Here is an 18,913-nt window from a genome sequence, read left to right on the forward strand (position 1 = left end):
TTTATAAAATATAATGAGTAATTGTGTGTCTGATTGGTCCAGACGCTACATCAAATTCTGTCATTTTTAACATTTTGCTTAAAACATCAAAAATATTTCCACCACATCGTCATTTCCACTAAATAAATCAAATAAACTGTTCAGTAGCATTTTGTAATGGAAATGATGGTTGCAAAATTTACATTAGTAAACATTTTTGGGAATAAAATAGATGACTCTGTTTTAGGTACAGTAAATGCAGAGGGAATGTAGTCATTAAAAAAATCACTTTTTTACATAATAAATACGAATATGGAAAAAATAAACATTAATTCATATTTTATTATCATGTATATTCATATTCAAAATGTAAATTAAGTAAATCACCAAATCAATAAAAATGTTTTTATAAAACTGCACATAAAAAGCAAAACCGGTACGATTTGAGTCCCTCTGACCTTTTTCCAGTGTATTTTATCTATTGGGTCACCAAAATATATTTTTAAAAGCTTTTTGTATTAATTAAAATGTCTCCTTTAATAATGTTTAAAAACATGACATACATTTTATCTTCATATTTGAAATTATTTAGTTTTTTTCAGTTGACACCACCTATTTTGTCATGTCCCTCAAGGCCTTCTATGAAAGTGTATTTGGGATATGAATAATAAAATGAGAAAAAGGTCCATTCATTTTGCCATTCCCATAAATATCCATCTGTGCTTTTTTGCTGGTAATGTTTTTTTTTTCTAAGTAAATTCACGATTATTCATTAAAATCACATCATTTAGTTCCGTACCTCAGTAACCCCTCAACCCCGTTACACAAACCTTTCCCCCTTCTATAAAAATAATGAACTGAAACTTAAGCAGCAGTGAAGCGGGGGTTTTGGCGCCGAGTCTATTTTTGTTGCGCTGCTGACGCTCAATTAAAGTGAAAAGTCACACTTTTGATGGACAAAATCAATGTAATTTCACACAAAAAGTGTTCAAAATGCAGAGAATAAGCATATCTAATGTGTTTTAACAAGAATTTGAGTATGACAGAAAAGAAAATTAAGAATCAAAAATTAAGAATCAAAAATAATTATAGAAGATTTACCCATTTAAACTTGTTTTCAATTATTCAGTTTGGGTTAAAGTATGGTGTATTATAAAAAAATAAAGTAAACTAGCCAGAAAATATGATATATAAACATATATAATAATTTTAGTTATTACACAGAGAGATATATAGGCATTCCCAAATCAAACTCGAGTTTGATGTCTTTTTTCGCCGAGTTTCTGTCTTGTAAACATGTGCACGCGGGAGATGATGTAAAACACAAAGCTTACCTCATTCGTGTGCAGCAATGAATAACACGAGGCCTTTATTTATTTATTTTTATTTATTTACGTTTATATGCGAATGTTGTACACCTCCCCATGTTAACAAACTTTCAAGACTATAAGTTAATAAATGACCAACTTATAAAAAACATATTTATAGCTGTCTTTGTAAAGAAATGCTCAGTTTATATGAAGCTTCGAGCCGCTGCTGTGACGCTGTACAAACGCTTGCAGTGTGAATACTCGCGCCGCGCGTCTCTGCAGCTGCAGTGACAATGTAGTTACGCTCACGCGCTGCTCACGCGCCTCTCATGCTTGCAGTGTGAAACAGGCGTTAGAAATAACCTACAGATCAAAGCGACTCATAAAAGATAAACGGAGACATTTATATAAATTGGTCAGTTGTCGACTGCCTTAAAAATACGGACAAAAAAAGCCTGTTGTGTGCCGTGATTATTTAGTAGGTAGTTTAGCTGCAGGTTTTCCTTTTTAATGAAACACTAAAACTACTTACCAGCTGATAGGCTATAGAGTCATTTCACGTCTGTTTCTCTCTCAAAACACTGGTCAGTGCTCACAGCGAAAAATCGGGAGCTGACAGCAGAAAGTTGCAGCATTGACAGCCGACATCTTTCCTGACATGTGTGTGTGGAGACAAACCCGTGTTACGAGGTTCTGAGATGGTTTCAGTTGAGCATACATGAATATTAATGAGTTTCCTGGACATGAGAATTTTAGTTCTCGCTCTTTGTTTCTCAGCAGGTTTAATGGATCATTTAAAACAAATAGTTTCACCGCGAACTTAAACTTTAATTGTTTGTCTTTTCTTAACACTTTACAGTGTTTTTTATTAGTTTTGTGCAGTCGTTCTCTGACTGTATGATTGAGGGATTCACTTCGTGTAATGTTTGGATAAAGCACAGCAAATTTAGTCGCATCAATTTCATTTCTTTGTGCTTTTCCTTTGTACCTTGCGATGCTTTAAACTGTGTATTTTATTAGTTGTTATCATTTGCTGAATAACAGCTAAAAAAATAACCCTGTAAATGTATTTGTGGACAGTATTTTTTGTAACCTGTGGTTAATGGTGCGGTGATCCATATGATGTGTTAATTCACGAGCCAGACTATTCAACATCCTCCATGTTCTCTAGTTGGGAACCAAAAGAAATATTTAACATTTTCTAACAAAATATAACAATAAGGTTCAAAATTTTATTTGCACAGTGAACCCAAAAATCTCTGAACATCTGAATGATTACAGCTACACTGATTTGCAATAGAAGAGCAGATATAGAATATTCTTAAATATATGAATTACCATTTACCATATGAAACTACCATTTAATTATTATTGTAATAATTTAATTATTATTTACCATTTAATTATATTATTATTTATTGCTATGCTCTTCTGTTACCTTACCTTATGAAGCTTTAAAACTGTGTCATCCCTCTGGCAATGACTGAAATAATCTCTACAACCACACCAGTGCTGATGCTGTTAACATTAACAATTTGAGAACAAAGTATAACAATAATAATAATTTGCACGGTTTGATGTGATCCGAGCTAAGCGATTGTTAGATTTAATCACCATTGGCAGAGCAATTTATTGTAATTGCTTTTTTTCTCAGTTGGTCAAAGCAAAAGTGGCAGACATACTTACTTGTTCAGATGACATTTTCCAGTGAAAATTCTTATTTTGGTCATACTTAAAGACTACAATCTGTGATTCTGAAGTACAGTATCCACTGTACTGACAGCCACACATTCGCCTCCAAACATTAGATTCATCCGCGCTAAGGAGTCTTGCCGATGCACAACCCACGTAAAGATAATAATTCTGCAAATAACTGCAATTGACCCTTCGCAAAGACCCGCCCCCCCTTAGTTACTGTTGCTTTGTCTGACAAGCCATGGTGCCGTCACGCCACACAGAGTGAAAAATACATTGCGGAGCAAAGAGGACACTGACAACACGTCGACAGAGCAGGTTACTTATGATATTAAACAAAGTCCCAGCTTTCAAACTGTATAATTTAAGAAATTCGAACAATAAAAACCATTTTGTGTCGTGACAGATTGCTGTAGCGCCTCAGTTTAAGCGGCTCATGAACTGATCATCTCTTCCTACTAGTTAATTTATATCATCAAATAAACATGAATGAACATGAGAAGGAATGTTGTTTTAACCACGGAAAGACGTCAATAAACACCATTTTTCAAGTTCAAGTCCACCGACCTTAATCTTCTAACTCCTGAGTGCTTTGTCGAACAAAATGGTGGATTCGGCGTTATGATTGGTTAGATCGCTTGTCAATCAAACTATCGGCGAAGGGTCAATTGCAGGTTTCAAACAGAGATGGTGACAAAGAGGCAAAACTTACGGACTGTAGCTTTAAATGGTAAACATTTCACAGTATTACTGATTTTGACTCTAATTTTTAATTAATTTATTAATAAGTTTATTTAACAGGGATAATGCAGAATAACATGCTACAATTTCAAACAGTGACGCTCCACATACAGGCTTCTAGCCAAAGGCTAATTTGCAGCCCCATGGTTAACGACATGTCATGACATTTTCCTTCTCTGCCTTCTCTTATAAAATAGCCTTTTTATCATGATAAAATCTACATATAGTTCCCAACAAAAGTAGTGTTTAGTGTAAACACTGCACAAGATGCTTTTCTTACTTAGTATTTTTGTCTTGTTTCCAGTCCAAATATCTAAAAAAAAAAAAAAAAAATCTTAAATCCATATGCTTTTACTAGATAAGTGTCAGGACACAGACGGAGGCAGAGGGGTGAATGAACACAGATGTTTATTTAAACAGAGGCACGAACACAGGTAATGGAGAATGCAGGTGAGTAGATGAAGGGAGCATTGGAGAAGAAACCCGCTGCAATCCTCTGCCGCGCCGGTGAATGTCACTGGTCGGGCCATGGGACTGACAGAGGCAGCTGAAGAAGAAGCGGCGGGTGCTGGGTGTAGGAGTGCGAGGCGAACAGGGTGCAGGAGATCAGCGGGGACCGTAGGTGCAGTGCTTGTGGCAGGCTGTGAGAGTGAGGATCGCACTGCGTCGACCAGGGTGGCGAACGGGTCCGCAGTGCAATCCCCGCCTGTGTCCGAGATGCTCTGCATGAGGTCTGGTCTTCTGTCAGAACACAGACGGAGGCAGAGGGGTGACTGAACACAGATGTTTATTTAAACAGAGGCACGAACACAGGTAATGGAGAATGCAGGAGAGTAGATGAACAAGCACTTTCAAACGGTCACTTAGCTGAATAATAGGACAACGTGGAGCTGACGACTGGAGATGGAAGACGAGAGGAGGGAGGCACAAGAAGATGCTGGTAAGTAGCGGGTGAGTAGTCCATGAGTCTGACGAGACCAGACACTGAGTGCAGGGAGTGAGAGTCTTTTAAAGTGTCACTGGTGATGAGGTGCAGGTGATCAGAACTCAGGGGATTGTGAACGAGTGGGTGGAGCGTGAAGATCTGGTGACAATGTGTTGTAATTGGAGGGTGCAGGCTGTGACTCCGTGATAGTACCCCCCCCCACATCCCCCACCCCCTGGAACTGCCTGGGTGTCCAGAGCCTGGAGAGGTGTGAGCCAAGTCCACGAGGGGCTGACGGTGGACCGGTGGAATGTAAAGAAGCCCCTCAGGACGTCCCGGCAGAGCTGGGTTGGAGCGGTTAGCTTGGGAAATGCGTTGATTGATGGACCACAGGATAGGGCTGACGGGGATCATGGCTGAAGGGAGGATAGGCTTAGGGTCAGGATTGTCTGGATCAGGTTGATATAGCCGGGATAAGGCATCGGCTTTGCAGTTCTTAGTTTCCAGGGTGGTAGGAGACCGTGAAGTTGAATCTAGTGAAGTAGAGGGCCCAGCGGGCTTGGCGAGGATTCAACTGTTTAGTGTCACGCAGATATTCCAGGTTACGATGATTGGTGATCACCTCAAACTGATGTTGTTTCGCTCCCTCCAGCCAGTGTCTCCACTTTTCCAAGGCTAACTTGATGGCGAGGAGCTCTCAGTTCCCGATGTCATAATTTTGCTCCGCCGGGGATAGCTTCTTGGAGAAGAAGGCACATGGATGGAGTCGTGGTGGGTCACCCTGCCGCTGTGATAGCACCGCTCCGACCCCGGTGGAGGATGCGTCAACCTCGACGACGAATGGAAGATCAGGGTTTGGATGGACCAGGATCGGAGCGGTGAGGAAGGCCTCTTGGAGCTGGTGGAAGGATTCTTGGGCAGATGGAGTCCAGGACAGAGACTTAGGCCGGCCTTTGAGAAGCGAAGTGAGGGGTGCACTGAGGAGACTGTAGTTGTGGATGAAGCGACGGTAGAAATTAGCAAGGTGTTATGAAGGCAGTCTTCCACTCATCCCCCCAGCGTATACAAATGAGGTTATACATGCTCCGCAGGTCCAGCTTGGAGAAGATGCGAGCTCCACGTAGCTGTTCCAAAGCCGCCGGGACCAGAGGAAGGGGATAGCTGAATTTGACTGTCTGGGAGCTCAGATGACGGTAATCAATGCACGACCTCAAGCCTCCGTCCTTCTTGGCCACGAAGAAGCAGCTTGAAGTGGCAGGGGACGTCGAGGGTGTGATGAAACGTTGCTTAAGGGCCTCCTGGACATACTCCTCCATGGCCTTCTGTTCCGGGATGGACAATGGGTAAACCCTACCCTTGGGTAAGGTAGCCCCAGGCAGCAGGTCGATGGCGCAGTCCCATGGGCGGCGAGGTGGTAGTTGTGTTGCCAACCGCTTGCTGAACACATCCTGGAACGCCCAGTATTCAGGAGGGATTTCCACTTTGAGGACAGTTTCTGGACTTTCGATAGAGGTGGAGTGGACAGGAAGGACGTTGGAATCAGAGGAAGATGGTTGAAGGTTCGAAGATGATTTTCTGATAGGAGACAAACAGTCTTTAAAACGTTTTTCACTCCATTTGAGGATCTCACCCGTGTTCCACTGGATGTGCGATTGGTGCCAAGGGCGTCCCAGGATGATGTCTGTGGTGGAGCCTTCCAGCACCATGAAGGTGATTTCCTCAGAGTGAAGACAGCCGATGCGGAGCGTCAGTGTGGGGGGAGAAATGCCGAATGTGTCCACGGCCCAGCGGTTTTCCCTGTATGGTTTGAACACGGAGATCCTGTTGGCAGCGCTTGCGACGCACATTTAATTTCTGGAGAATCTGGTTGCTGATGAAGTTCCCTGCGGAGCTGGAGTCGATGAGGGCTTGCGCTGAAACACAGACATGAGAATTAAGGAGATGCACAGGCGTTCTTGTGAGAGGTGCAATGCGCGCGGATCCTCTCCCCCACAGTACAGACAGAGATATTGGGTCAGGGTCAGGTGATAAGAATCAACATGCATAGCTTCTGGTGCTGGAAGGGCGACAGATAGTGTAGCGGGCAGAGGATTAGCAGTGGGTGTGAGAAGCGCACATGCTGAGTAGTGCTGGGCTATGCGGATAGTTTTTTGGATTAAGTTTTCCAAGCCCATGGTATCATCATACACGACCATTAATTGCTTCACATGAGGATTCAAACCATAGCGGAAGGCGGTTATCAGGGCAGTTTCATTCCATCCACTTGCGGCCACCAGGGTGCGAAAACGGAGGGCATACATACTCACAGATTCATCATTTTGGCGTAGGTTGAAAATTTGGTTGTGTATGGAAAGTTCCGTGGTGCTTTGTCCGAACACTTCGAAGTGAGCGAAGGAGTTGATGGAGGCTGTCACGGGAGCGTTAGACTCCCAGAGGGGTTGAGCCCACTGTAGCGCTCGTCCGGTCAGGAGAAAGATGACGAACACCACCCGAGATCGTTCGGTGGTGAACAGCTGAGACTGGGCTTCCAGGTAGAGGGAGCATTGGAGAAGAAACCCACTGCAATCCTCTGCCGCACCGGTGAATGTCACTGGTCGGGCCATGGGACTGACAGAGGCAGCTGAAGAAGAAGCGGCGGGTGCTGGGTGTAGGAGTGCGAGGCGAACAGGGTGCAGGAGATTAGCGGGGACCGTAGGTGCAGTGCTTGTGGCAGGCTGTGAGAGAGAGGATCGCACTGCGTCGACCAGTGTGGCGAACGGGTCCGCAGTGCAATCCCCGCCTGTGTCCGAGATGCTCTGCATGAGGTCTGATCTTCTGTCAGGACACAGACGGAGGCAGAGGGGTGAGTGAACACAGATGTTTATTTAAACAGAGGCACAAACACAGGTAATGGAGAATGCAGGAGAGTAGATGAACAAGCACTTTCAAACGGTCACTTAGCTGAATATAATTAGAGTTCTTTCTTGCAGGTTGGGAGGACAATGTTGAGCTGACGACTGGAGATGGAAGACGAGAGGAGGGAGGCACAAGAAGTCGCTGGTAAGTAGCGGGTGAGTAGTCCATGAGTCTGACGAGACCAGACACTGAGTGCAGGGAGTGAGAGTCTTTTAAAGTGTCACTGGTGATGAGGTGCAGGTGATCAGAACTCAGGGGATTGTGAACGAGTGGGTGGAGCGTGAAGATCTGGTGACGACGTGTTATATTATCAATATTATAGTATCAATATTAGCAAAAACGTTGTCGATTCATTAATTGATAAGCTATTTCCTCACAAAAGCTGTTATATCCATGATATCCATTAAAAAATGGCCTCTTGTCTCCTTCCCTGCATGCTGACAAAACCGGAGCGTTAGCATTAGCCGCTACGCTTTTTTTGGCTAAAGATTGCAGGCTTGCCTTCCAGTGGCTTTGGGTAAAACCCCAGACCCTCTTCATCTCCCCAATAATAAGTCAATGACTGTTTCCCAGTATTCTTGTCTGTTCTTGTGCACTTGTGAAACGTCATCAGTAGCTGCTCAAGAACTGTTCACATCTAGCCAAGTACAGTTCAAATCCCCGGATGTAGTTTTGCTCCGCCCCTCTTATAGAGGATGCATCGAGAGGTGACTTGTGCGGACAGCCAAGTATCCCAGAATGCATCTCGCACCTACCAGCAGGAAGCGAAAATCTGATTAATTTTAAAAATAATACTGTTATTGTCATGAAATGTAGTTTTTAAAGGTTTCAGGTGAGAATGTAGTTGTTTAAAGCTCAAATCTGTGGTTTATTTATAAAGATATCGCCTATTTGAAAACTTGATCTGACGTTTACTGAGTTGTGACGCTAGACAGGTAATGAACTTAATCTAGCTAACATTTATCATTTATTTACGGCTGAAATGTTGCACGGATATGTACCAAGCAAAGTATTTAAATAACAAGTAATGTCTGAAAGATAACAGCTCTGCTGCTGTTCATAAATACAATGAGGACGTTGTCACGTCACCGGAAATAGAGTCATCAGTGTCAGTGAGTCAGGGTCCTTTACTGTCCTTACCAGTGCCTGAATTTATGAACACGATATACTGATTCACGAGCTCGGGAGCTGATTGAGACGAACCCTTTTTCTTGACTCACTGAACCTGGATCAAATGAGTGGGATTGCGTGAACTTAAAAAATGGGATAGACCTGGGATAAATTTCACATGTCATAGCAAAGGGTCTGACTCTGATATTTATATTTGTGTCAATGTGATATTTCAATTTCTTTCTTTCTTTCTTTTTTTTTTAAATTGCAATGTTATCACAAATCTGGGTTTATCTTTGTCACTTGTTATGAGGTTTGGAGTCCAGATTCATTTAAAGCATTTTATCTTAAGCTTGCAACGTAACAAAATGTAATAAAATAAAAAGGTCTGAATACTTCCTAAATTCACTGTAAATATCTTTTTTTTTTTTTTTTCCTCAAGCCACAATATTTAAACTCCACATCAGTATATAATTTAATAAAATTTATAAGCTAGTTCATGCACAGCTTTTCTTATCATCTCACAGACAGATGAAAACAGAGAATCACAACATGGCATTACAACACCTATAAACCAGTCACAGACGGACTGAAATCAAAAACTTTAGGCATCTTAAAGTACATACACAATTTTGTTTAAAACAATTGTCTGCCGGTGTTAAAAGCATATAAAAGAACAGTTTGTATGGGGTCATGCTTTTCAAACAATAAATAGTTTTTTTTTGACAATCAATAAGACCAAGTAGGGTTGAATTATAAAACAATAATAAACCTTACGAGAAACAGAAACTCTCGAGGTCAGAACTGTTAGACAGGGTTTGAGCAACTGCTATAAAGATTCATTTTGACTTTGCTGATGATTAAAGTTGATATCAATGTTTGTACACCCATTTGCAAACTGAATATACTCTCTTAATTATAATATATATATATTTGTCAATGGCCATCTATTCAACAGCAATAGCTTTATAGCAGTGTTTTTAACTTGATTCACAAGAAATTTATTTAGACTCAAACATGTTCAGAGTTCAGCCCAAAATGGTCAAATGCAAAACCACCAGTTTTGTGAGTTTGAAGGTTTTCCAATACATGAGGCACATTTTGGGCAGATCTTAGAGTTGGTGGTGAGAACTGAAACTGAAATGAATTAAAGCATTCAAATGCTTCTGCTCACCTCACAAGTGTGGCATTAATGGTTAAATATACACTGACTTGACATGCTTTACCATGTTACAGTGAGTGTGTGAGGTTTATCATTTGATAGTTAGTTTATAAACATAAAAAGCAATTCTAACCAATAATGTGTCAGTCCAACATAGTCTGGAAGTTCAAGTATATTTACTTTTTCTTTTCAAGCTACTAATTTTAAATCCAAATAAATATAGCCTAGGTGAATATATCCTGTTAAATAAGTGCATGTCAGTTGCTAAAACTGGGACAAAATGAGACATTCTGTTGTTTTGAAATGACGATGAAATTTACAAAAGTCTAACTGTGCACAGATCTGCAAATTAAAGCATGTTAGTAATCTAAGTGCATTAAACCATCATGGTTGTGCATATATTACATCTGAAACGACACCTTTTGTACATTGCAGCAGCGGTCGAATGCTATAAAGATACAGATCAAATATGTCATTTAATAACAGAGGATTTTTGAAATCAAGCAGATCAGATCTACATGTATATGGACTTTAGAGTTGGACTCAATGAAATAATAAATAAAAGATATTGAGGAGAAGCTGATTGTCATGACTGCAATAATGGGCTGTGGGAACCAGAATATTCCCATTCATATTAATAACTGCTTTATCAGGGAGAAGTAATAAACTGAATGGTATTCATAAATGTGACCCGGACACGTTTTCGTTGGAGTCTAGATTCAGGGATCAAAAAACGCAACAGGATTCGGGCCAACCTGCCACATCAATCAGCAATTAATGAGAGCACATGAACAAATCAGCCAATTAACAAACGCCTAAGACTGCGTCTACATTAAGTACAGTGCCACTGACATACATTTGAAAACTGCATTTTCATTTCAAAACACTCTGTTGTTTTCAAGCGTTTGCCAAGTTTCTCATCCACACTGAAATCATCTTATTGTGCATGTGTAAAACATAATAAAAGCTCCCTGAGATGATATGAGAGACCAGACATAATAAAGTTCTCATGCTATTCTTCATCCACTGTCATTTTATTAGCAAAATATCTCCATCACTCACTGGTGTGTTCAGGTCACACTCAATCACCCTCATGCTTTGACTCAGGACAGCAATGGACTACAAGCACGGAGCGTTCTTTAGAACTCCTCGGCTAAATTCAATTCGATAAAATTAAATTAAATTCAGTTTTTACACTTTCGTGCAAAAAAAAAAAAAAAAAGCATCAACAATTGAAGATTTATTGTGCACTTTAGTTAGATTCATTGAATAAAATGTGAGTCTTCACAAGTGTGCTGAAATCATTGATCGATGATTGAATGATTGATTTTTAAATAAGTGTTTTCTATCAAATGTTGGATTTCCTACATCTTGAAACGTTTGGTTTTACAAAGGGGGACAATCTCAGAAGGATGAACAAATAATGTTCGTGGTCATCACATTAAAAATAACATTTGAAGTGCTGGAAAAATGTTGCATGTGCGTGTCTAATTACACATTTATATATTGTTTTTACAGTCCACACTACAAACAGCATCTTCAAAAAGCTCAGTTTTCACAGGACAAAAATGGCATCTCAGTGTGGATAAAAGGTCAAAACAGAGGGGGGGGGGGACGCTTCAAATGTATCAAGATTATTGCAGACGCAACCTATATGAAATACAACTTCAGTTCTGTTAAAAGCAAATGACGCATGTTGTCAGTAACCACATTAAAAAAAATTACAAAACAAAGTTTGCAAAACAAATAGAAAATAATGATTACACTGTTCCAAATTATTATGCAAGTTACATATCAGTAAGATTTCAGTACAATAAACATTCAGATTTTACTTTTTCAAAGAAAGTGTTTGTTTATTTTATTTTCCATATCTTTTAGATAACTGGTATCAATCTCAGACAGGTTTGTTGAGTAGTTTGCCAGGTGAAACCCTACTTAAAGATGTTGTTCCACATTATTAAGCAAGTCACAGTTCTCATGCAATATGGGGAGGAAGAAAGATCTTTCTGAAGATGAAAAGCATGAAATAGTGCAATGATGTGCAAAAGGCATGAAAACAACTAATATTGTGTGAAAACTGAATGGAGATTAGTAATGATTATTAATGAAAGTTTCTGTCAAAAAAAAAAAAAAAAATGAATTGTATTAAAAGGACAGCCATAAAAAAGCCGGTGTTGAGCAACAAACAGGTATTTGAAGCTGCTGGAGTCTCTGGAGTGTTGAGATCCTCTCCATGCAGGCTGGCAGTTGTGCGTAAAGATGCATTTCAGCCACTCCAAACTAAACCTCACAAAGAGAAACATTTACGTTATGATGTTATGGACTCATGAAATTGGTAAAACGTGACAGTACAGTTAGAAGAGCCATTGCATCGTTGGCCCAGTTGGGGGCGCTATATCTCAGCTAATGTTGAGGGTGGTTTAAAAGTTGCACTGCTTCCTTATTCTCAATGCACTTGACTGTCACCTTTCAAAATTATGGACATTTTTACTGTAGCATTATGAAGTTATGGACCCATGAATTTGAAAGATGTGACAATACAGTTACAGGGGAAATTGCATTATTGGCCCAGTTGGAGGCGCTATATCTCAGGTACCTTTGAGGGTGCGTTAAAAGTTGCACTGTTGGCCTAATTGGAGGCGCGAATTCACATTCACTTGTACAATGCTTTTCACTATACATATTTCAAAGCAGCTTTACAGAAAATGCATGTTTCTATGTGACAAAAACACAGTTGTCTTTTATGAGAAGATGTCAGACAGTACAGTTGTAAGATAGCACAAATTGTAGTATTTACAACTATCATAATCTTTTAGGCAAAAGTAGTGTGCATGTAAAGCAATGATAACATGATCATTTTGTGTAATCGTCCATTTTTGATGTTCTGGAGTCCTTCATCTGAAGTCTTCATAAGAGGCTGCCCTTACGGAACAAAAATATATGGGAATATGCTGCAAAATATAATGCGATATATTACATAATACATAATTTCCATATATGGGAAACTAGTGCTTATATTTTTCAATATACTGCAATATATGCATTGACCATGTATGGCTATATATTGATACATATAAAATATTTATAAATGAAGACAAAAATAGCATTCATAAAGTTTTATCCTTTATTGTGTACATGTATTGCACATACATGTTCCCATATAAATGTGAATGTATTGTACACACATATATACACACATTCATGGAATCAGTGGTTACAACAGACTTCCAGTTCCCAGCATGCTTTGCTTCTGACTGTTAAAGGAGAGTAAATGTTAAAATTAAGTGATATTTCCTGTGTTTTGCTCAATATTGATATAGGGGGAGATCCGTTAGTGTTTAAAGTTGTATTATTTTGGAATTTAAAAGGTTTTCTGGTATGTGTGAGTTTTTTGGGTTATCATTGTGCTGAAGAGTAGAACCTGTGGTTAGGTTTATGATTGGCTGAACACCATTAAATCTATAATAACTTTATTCAAAAAGTAATGGCTGTGTACGCTATAGCACAGTGATAGTCTCTTTGATAGAAACTTTAGTACATGCAGGTGTGCTTTTGTTAACTAACTTGAAAATATGGAACATTTAAAACGTAAATTATTATGAAATACAAGAAATGTGTTCCATAATATATTGTACCATATATGTGTTTATACTGCATGAGTAAATATATCTGCAATATATTATGCATGCAGTACCATATCTGATCACATATAAATCTATATATTATGAAATATATTACTGAATATAAAATTACATACATTATGATATATTAGTAAATATATTATCACATATTTTTCAATATATGAAATGCGGCAATTCCTTATGTATTATTCAATATATTGTAATATATTTACACAGTATATTTTTCTGTATATTTTCAATATACTGTTAAATCATGTAATATATTGATCATTCATATATAGGGAAAATATTTTCTTTCCATAAGGGTGGATCCAAACTGGAGCTGGTATAGTCTCTAGTTACCTAGTACCTCATCTGTCCTTACCCCCAGGTGCTCTGGAGGGGGAGTGGAGCACAGCCTTTGGGAATTGGGCTACTTTATCACTGTTGCCGCGGGTTGGTTTTCATGTCCGCGGTTTGAAACGACCCCAAACAACATGATATTTAGCCCCTGGAATGTGAATTTTACCAGGGGGAACCCAGCAAAAACGGGCATTTTACCCCCTGGTATGCTATTTTTACTGAGGGATTCTCCCTGAAACACGATTGGGCTAGTTTGAGTAGCAATTGGGCGGGTTTGTGTTGTGAAAGCCTGCAACCCTGCAGTCTTGGGAGAACCCCCCAGCCTGCGAGGGGGCGATGGGGTGTGGTGGCAAGCAGGATGAGGCCGAGGGCCGTGAGAACGGGGCGAGGCCTGTGGCGCAAGTGTTAATGAGCATCACCTGCGCGCTGCATCAGTCATGGAGGAGCTTCCGAAGCTTCCATAAAAGGAAGAGCGATGACAGTGAAGGACGAGAGAGGACCAGGCCTGGACTTTACGCTATTTTACTTTACGTTTACTTTTGTTTTACTGTTTGTTTATTTTGATATGATTAAAGTGTTGAAATGTTTTGCTGGTTCCCGCCTCCTTCTTCCCTCATCAACATACCTTGCTACATTGGTGCCGAAGCCCGGGAGGAAGGAGGAATGTGCTGTTAAAGAGCCCTCGCCAATGTGGGGAATCCACAGTGCCACTGAGCACGGCTGAGTCTTGATAGTTCCACTCTTAAAATTATTCTTTTGTCATTCAGACAGGTTTTAAATTTATATATTATATAATAGTCTAAATAAGTCTTGCATTATGTAGAAGTTTGCTGAATGTTTATTCTAAAAGAGTATTAGTATGAGAAAAATACAGATTGACTACTAATTACAATCCATTTCTGTCCATTAATTGATAAAGATAAATAACAAAGATGTAATTCTAATGTCAAGATAATAATGTTTGTTTTTATCTACATTTTGCTTCATTGGAATTTCAGGTTTAGCTCATTTGATTGTCTCACAATTCTGAGTAGTCTCTAGGACTGGAATCGGTAGTGATTCCTAATTCGTTGGGACCTTCTTCTTCCAATCCGTTTGACTCAGCAGTTATACAGCCATCATCAACTGAAAACACAGTGAAGGAAAGCATTAGCTACTTTTCAGCTTGAACAAGCACAGAGAATGTTTTTCATTGCTTTCTCACAGTCAAACCACAAAATATTATTAAATAAATCACAACTGAAAATCTAATATTATGTCAGTGAAGTTTCTCATCATGTACATGAGCTGATTAACTGTGATGTACAGTCAAACTATTCAGACACCTTGAACATTTCATTCATTATTACAGTTTATTCACTATAGTTTAAATAAATGGTAATAAAATATGACAATATCTCAGAGTTAAACTGTCAGAAAAAAATAATCTTAATTATGTCAGATAACACTTAAGCAAAACATGGTCAGGTCAAAGTGTCTGAATAATTTTTTAGTTCCAAATTTTTATCAATTTTACTGGTAGTCCACTGTATGAAGAATTTTTGGGTACAATATGACACAATTTACTTTATTTTGCTATCCTCACTTACATAAATGAACTATAGTGTCCCTGCACCCACTAGTAAAAATATATCAAAAATTATATCTAGTGTCTGAATAATTTTTGGTTTGACTGTGTGTCTATATGATTTACTACACTTACACATCCCGGCTTTTCATTGAAATCATTTCCTGTTTCCTTTTAACAAAAAAAAAACAAATAAACATCTTGTTATTTAAAAACAATAAAAGAAATTTATTTTATGTTTTTCTCTTTAATGTAAAAAAGAAATATACCTCATTATACCTGTATTCCTGCATGAACAGAAGGAAGACAAAATAGTGATTTAATCATTAGTATATTCCTCACTGCATCACCATCTTAAATATATAGTGTATATGAGTGACTGTCAAAAAGTATTCCAGCTCCATGACTGTATAATATTTTTTTTAATCTGTCTGAGTTTGCATAGAAAAAACAATTATATGAAAAACAACTATATATCTCATACTACAAAAACATCTGAACAAATTGAATAAAGCTTACCTGTACCAGATCGTTTCTTCTTTCGAATACATACAATTGTAAAAACACTTACTACTGCAATTATATTATTATTATTAAAGTATCTATAACACTAGCAATGTGTGCAGTAGTGGTGTTTCCACATTCACTGTCAGATGATCGTGTTCCTGGAGATGTTTCAGTAAGTCCCAGTGCTTCACATCTGTGAATAATATCCAGGATCAGATGAAAAATGATGACCAACAGCACACACCAACAGTATAAGTGAACACTTACTGTGTGTGAGGTAAACAGGATGAAAAAGAGCCGTCTGAATATGTGTCGACTTCACAATCTGCACATACTGTATCTGTGGAGGGAGTTCCTGTAAAGACAATGACATATAGTTACAGAAAAGATATTGTGTTCTTAAAATACGCTCTGTTTCCTAAACTGCAACTAATGCAGCACAAATAAACAGCATATTTATATAATTGTATCATTTACCTGCTTGTTTGATATATTGTCCAGGGCTGCATTCAGAGTGTTTCACAGCAAATCTACAGCTATCTTTATTTCGTTCAGTGCAGTAGAATTGTTCCAGTGGCTCACAAACAGTGTCTGACGACCGAGTACAGGCTTTTTTCACTCTTATCCCTCGGCCTAAGATGGAAATGAGTCAACAGAAACCATATTACACAAGTTACTGTTAGGAACAACAACCACAGAGCAACTAGCTTGTATCTCTTCAGATGCTAAATCACCTGCATTAAAAGGTCAAACAGATTCAAATGAATACAATCTATAACAACTTCTTAACTTTCAGATGAACAAATGTAAAGGTGAAACACTCACTAGCATCACACACAGTACAATCAAAGCATTTTGTGTAGCTGCTGGGTTCATCAATGTGAGTGAAATCAGGGCATGGAGCACAAGTTGTGCTGGTATCTTCTGTGCAGGGCCAAAAAACATGATTTCCTAAAAAGCAGCACATAAAAGTTATTTAATTTCAACAGAAACCACTTTAGCAATGTGATGCAAAATGCACTGTCATGATATACTGACTTTATAATTTTATTTTTTCCCCTCTAACAAAAACAAATGCTTTTATGCAGAAAAAAAATATATTCATTAATGCAGAATAAAGCAGATTATCATCACTGAAGTAATATATTTAACAAACCTGAACAATAAAACACATCAAAAGTTAGGAACTTTGAAATTATACAAACATGTAAACTATATGGTATAACTTTTCTTACCAGCAGCACACATTGGGCAGCATCTCCCACCTATCTCATATTCAGCATCAGCACATCGACACCAGCAAAAATCATAGTGAAGTGGAACAATAACAGTAAAGAGAACAGTAATCCTTACAGTGATCATGTCACATAAATGTCAGTGGAGTCTCGTCAGCTAATATGAGCTTTGAGGAAACACTTCCTCAGCTTGCTGTGCCATTAGTTGAATCATCTGACGGATGCCTTTACAGCAGCTGACAGAATCGGGGGTTTTGTTGAAAACTGAGAGACAGGAAGACAGCAGTTCAAAAATCAGATCTTGTGCAGGTTGTGTTTCCACAAGCATCTTGCAGATATTTCCATTCTTTGTCAAACTGAAAAAAAGAAAGAGAGAAGAAGAAAAGAATCAGCTCACGTTGAACTTTTTTTGGGTTATTCTTCAAGTAAAACGGCACTTTTGCCCTTAAGAATATTAAGGAAATAAATCTCTGAAAACACGTTTCATATTCTCATTAGTTTACTTAATCGTCTGCTGTGGACCTGCATCAATGTTGCGAATTAGCTCAAAGGGGAAATATTAATAATTATTCATAACTCATTATGATTAATATGATTAATTATGAATATTTGAATCAGTTAATCAGATTAACTTGATGTAGCTACATTAAATTACAATCAGTCAATCAATCAGTCAATCAGTCCATTCTGTGAACACTCAGTATTGATTATTAATTCATTCTTAGAGAAGGGTATCTTTATGGCCACAGAAAAATAATTCTTTCTCAGCATTTACAGCTCTTAGAGCTTGATCGAAATCATTTAAGAGGACAACTATGAGCAGACAGGAAGTCAGAACCAAATATGTATTGTGCATTTTATTAACTAAAACACAAACACATACATACACACAAATCACATGTACATGGTAAAATGAGAAATGAAATACCCCCCCACCCCCCCAAAAAAACCAAGTCTTCCAAAGGAAAATTTACGATCCTTTAAGCTCTAGCAGGATATTAGCATAAGACATTGGATTGGATGTTTGAGAGAAGAACCTTCTTATAATACTAATGTGTCACAGAGTTCAGCAACATGTAGTTGGAGTTCAAACATGATACCCATGTGATTTTAGTTAACCACAGTAGTATGCAAAACTGAAACATTAATATCAAAATAGTTCAAAAGAGAGAAAGTAATACATAAGCCAAACCCTTTAAAAGGAAAATCATGAGATGGGGAAAATTGGATACATGTATAAACATTTCTCACTGTGGTTATCTACAGAATAGATTAAAAGGGTTTATTCTCAACAAGATCAGAGTCACATGTCTCTGATTTTCCTTAAAACATTATAAGCGTCTTTTCCACTAAATAAATTCTTTCACATTAGAGCTTACAGTCTTTTATGTGAAAAAACTTAGATTCAATAATCACGTATAGATCAAATCGCACTAAGTAAGATAAACGGAGACATTTATATAAATTGGTCAGTTAAAAGTCGACTGCCTTTAAAATACGGACAACAAAAGCTGTTGTGTGCCGTGATTATTTAGTAGGTAGTTTAGCTGCAGGTTTTCCTTTTTAATAAAACACTAAAACTACTTACCAGCTGATAGGCTATAGAGTCATTTCACGTCTGTTTCTCTCTCAAAACACTGGTCAGTGGTCACAGCGAAAAATCGGGAGCTGACAGCAGAAAGTTGCAGCATTGACATCCGACATCTTTCCTGACATGTGTGTGTGGAGACAAACCCGTGTTACGAGGTTCTGAGATGGTTTCAGTTGAGCATACATGAATATTAATGAGTTTCCTGGACATGAG

At 38.4% G+C, this 18,913-nt stretch overlaps 2 protein-coding genes across 4 annotated transcripts in view; both read right to left on the bottom strand.

Moving 5' to 3' along the window:
- The window catches only part of LOC127517907 (tumor necrosis factor receptor superfamily member 14), a 41,674-nt gene that overhangs the window by 22,023 nt on the left and 738 nt on the right, over positions 1–18,913 (bottom strand). Inside the window, exon 1 of one of the 2 annotated variants that reach the window (XR_007931397.1) lies at positions 1,822–2,007. The exons of the other annotated variant lie outside the window; for it this stretch is intronic. The gene's annotated coding sequence lies outside the window, so the exon portion shown is untranslated. Of the gene's footprint in view, positions 1–1,821; positions 2,008–18,913 lie in introns of those variants that run through there. 2 annotated transcript variants of the gene reach the window in all.
- The window catches only part of LOC127517906 (tumor necrosis factor receptor superfamily member 14-like), a 63,106-nt gene that overhangs the window by 5,878 nt on the left and 38,315 nt on the right, over positions 1–18,913 (bottom strand). The window contains exon 4 of one of the 2 annotated variants that reach the window (XM_051904108.1): positions 18,698–18,818. The exons of the other annotated variant lie outside the window; for it this stretch is intronic. The gene's annotated coding sequence lies outside the window, so the exon portion shown is untranslated. The remainder of the gene's footprint in view (positions 1–18,697; positions 18,819–18,913) is intronic. 2 annotated transcript variants of the gene reach the window in all.

Source organism: Ctenopharyngodon idella, chromosome 8, assembly GCF_019924925.1.
Source record: "Ctenopharyngodon idella isolate HZGC_01 chromosome 8, HZGC01, whole genome shotgun sequence".
Lineage (NCBI taxonomy): Eukaryota > Metazoa > Chordata > Actinopteri > Cypriniformes > Xenocyprididae > Ctenopharyngodon > Ctenopharyngodon idella.